Source organism: Ovis aries, chromosome 1 (assembly GCF_016772045.2).
Source record: "Ovis aries strain OAR_USU_Benz2616 breed Rambouillet chromosome 1, ARS-UI_Ramb_v3.0, whole genome shotgun sequence".
NCBI classification, from domain to species: domain Eukaryota; kingdom Metazoa; phylum Chordata; class Mammalia; order Artiodactyla; family Bovidae; genus Ovis; species Ovis aries.
The window spans coordinates 196,893,298-196,896,793 of NC_056054.1; positions in this window are offsets into that span (position 1 = coordinate 196,893,298).

The window sequence follows — 3,496 nt, forward strand, 5'->3', positions numbered from 1 at the left end:
CCAGCTCCCGGAGTTCACTCAGGCTCACATCCATTGAGTTAGTGATGCCATCCAGCCATCTCATCCTCTGTCGTTCCCTTCTCCTTCTGCCCCCAATCCCTCCCAACATCAGAGTCTTTTCCAATGAGTCAACTCTTCCCATGAGGTGGCCAAAGTACTGGAGTTTCAGCTTTAGCATCATTCCTTCCAAAGAAATCCCAGGGTTGATCTCCTTCAGAATGGACTGATTGGATCTCCTTGCAGTCCAAGGGACTCTCAAGAGCCTTCTCCAACACTGAAGTTCAAAAGCATCAATTCTTCGGCGCTCAGCCTTCTTTACAGTCCAACTCTCATGTATGGTCATCCATACATGACCATAGGAAAAACCATAGCCTTGACTAGACGAACCTTAGTTGGCAAGGTAATGTCTCTGCTTTTGAATATACTATCTAGGTTGGTCATAACTTTTCTTCCAAGGAGTAAGCATCTTTTAATTTCATGGCTGCAGTCACCATCTGCAGTGATTTCAAAGCCCCCCAAAAATAAAGTCTGAGACTGTTTCCACTGTTTCCCATCTATTTCCCATGAAGTGATGGGACCAGATGCCATGATCTTCGTTTTCTGAATGTTGAGTTTTAAGCCAACTTTTTCACTCTCCTCTTTCACTTTCATCAAGAGGCTTTTTAGTTTCTCTTCACTAGGACTCCTGAGATTAGTTCCTAACAGGAATAAAGTCAGGAATGGCCAAACATATATGAATTACTCTATGAGTCAGACACTTACAAAGGGACAAAATCTTTAAGTTAATTTGCAGTCCAAATCCCAAAGTCACACACAAGGAGAAAGAGAAAAACACTTATAGGGAAGCTCTTTATTTGAAGAGATCCTCATTAAAAACTGCTTTCTGCTCCTGAGCTTCTCTAGGAGAAGCCTTGATTCAGGCTCTAAGTGAACTGCAGGATGCCTGCCAGGTTCCTTTTCTGACATCATTTGGTTTTCAACACTGTTCTTCCCTATAGATAATAACATTCTTTCTCAAGGATAGCAAGCATAATATAGTTTATTGCTTGGTCTATATACACATTAAGATGTTCATATATATATATATATATATATATATAATCAATTAGTTTGCCTATTAATTCAAAGTCACGCTCAATGCCAGCTATTTCCTAATTTAGGAGAACAATGAAAAATGAAACATAATATATGCCAGCCTTTGTTTTCTTTTGTCCTCTTTTCCTCTGGGCTCTGAGATTCTCAGCCCTGCCTAGTTTTAGGCATCCTTCCACTTTTCTTGAAATAGCCCTATTCTATGTCTAGAATAGTTCAGAGCCTTCTTGCCTCTAGCAGGTGGAGTTTAAATTAGTCATACTAATGGAAGACATCCAAGCGCAAACAGGACTACAAATGGAGCCTTAATCATTAGATATTCTGTGGAAGGCTGTTATATATACACTAGGACCTCTTCTGGTTGCCGGGGATGTAGTTATGAGCAAGACAAACATAAACCTTACAGGAATAGTGAACCTTATAGTGCAACGGAGACAGACACTGCACAAAAACGTACAGGAGTAATTGATTTCAAGTTAAGATATGTGCCATTCAGAAAAATATGGCACGGTGGGAGGCCCTGATGGGAGGACCCATCCGGTATGGAAAAGTCAGAGATTTTGCCAAGGAAATGATGGTTTTAACTGAGGAAATGTGTGTGTGTGTGATGGGGGGCTGGGAGAGGAGAGTGTGACTTCCTGCCGGTACTAAGACCTTGTGGCAGAAAAAAAAATGACATTTTTGAAAAATTGAAAGAAGGTTGTTGTGGCTGAACTGTGGTAAGGGAAAAGTGGATCTGGACAGGATGGAAGATGTAGATAGAAGTAGAGAGTGTAGAACCTTATTGACCATATTGTGCCTTTTGCTCTCTATCCTAAGTGTAATGGAAAGAAGGTGAAGGGTTTTAAGTAGGAGTATTACAGACTGCTATTTTCAGTTTCAAAAGATTACTTTGAAAGCTTTCTGGAAAATGGATTGAAAGGGACAAAAGTGGATGTGAAGAGACTTGGTAAAAAGTGTACTTCAGTAACCAAAGTGTGAATGACATCTTCTTGGTCCAGGGAGGTGGTATTAAAGATAGAAATGGAAAGATCTGAAAAACGCTTATAAGGTTTAGACAGCACTTTGTTCTTGGCTGGAAAAGATGGAGAGGAAGGGTTTTCCTGAATGAGTAACTTGGTAAGGGCCCTACTATTTACTCAGGTAGTAAACATTAGAAGAGAAGCGAAGCACTAGAGTGAAAAATGAATGGTTCTCTTTTGTATATGGTTGAGAAAAGTGTAAGAAAACCAGGCATGGTAACCAAAGAAAGGTGAAGTGAGAGATACATTTTTGAGTCCCTGGTATGTAGATAATTAAAGTCATACGTTTCCTAGAAGAGATTGAAGCCTGATAAGAAAAAAGAATCTAGAATCAAAACCTGAGGAAGTTCATCTTTTAAAGGTCAGAGGAGGAGGAAATGGTAAAAGAAATTGAAGAAGAATGACTAGCAAAGTAGGAGAACACCAGGGAGTTTTTCGGTAAGAAGAGTGTGGTCAACCAAGGAGATTCTGAAAAGATATCCACGAAAAGAAAAACCTAAGCAGTAATAAGGTCATTGGGAAGGACCATTGCAATAGAGTTGGGAAGAGGAAGCTGAAAGCAGGATTGAAATACACTAAAGTAAATATCGGAGAAGGCAAGGGCACCCCACTTCAGTACTCTTGCCTGGAAAATCTCATGGAGGGAGGAGTCTGCAGGGCTGCAGTCTATGGGGTCATGAAGAGTAGGACTCAACTGAGTGTCTTCACTTTCACTTTTCACTTTCATGCATTGGAGAAGGAAATGGCAACCCTCTCCAGTGTTCTTGCCCGGAGAATCCCAGGAATGGGGGAGCCTGGTGGTCTGCTGTCTATGGAGTCGCACAGAGTGGGACACTACTGAAGCAACTTAGCAGCAGCAGCAAAGTAAATATATGAGAAAGAACTGGGGGTAGCAAATTATTTCAGGAAGCTTGGCCTTGGTGGAGTGCAGAAACTAGGAACATAGTTGAAAGACTATGTGAGTAGTCTAATAAAGCTTATTTCCTGTTTGTTTTAAGATGGGAGAGAAAAAAGCCTTGAGTACGAACAAAGGTTGTAGAGGGGATGGAATTCCAGTTGAGTTATTCCAAATCCTGAAAGATGATGCCATGAAAGTGCTGCACTCAATATGCCAGGAAATTTGGAAAACCCAGCAGTGGCCACAGGACTGGAAAAGATCAGTTTTCATTCCAATCCCAAAAAAGGCAATGCCAAAGAATGCTCAAACTACCACACAATTGCACTCATCTCATATGCTAGTAAGATCAGTTCAGTTCAGCTACTGAGTTGTGTCCGACTCTTTGCGACCCCATGAATCTCAGCACGCCAGGCCTCCCTGTCCATCACCAACTCCCGGAGTTCACTCAGACTCACGTCCATCGAGTCCGTGATGCCATCCAGCC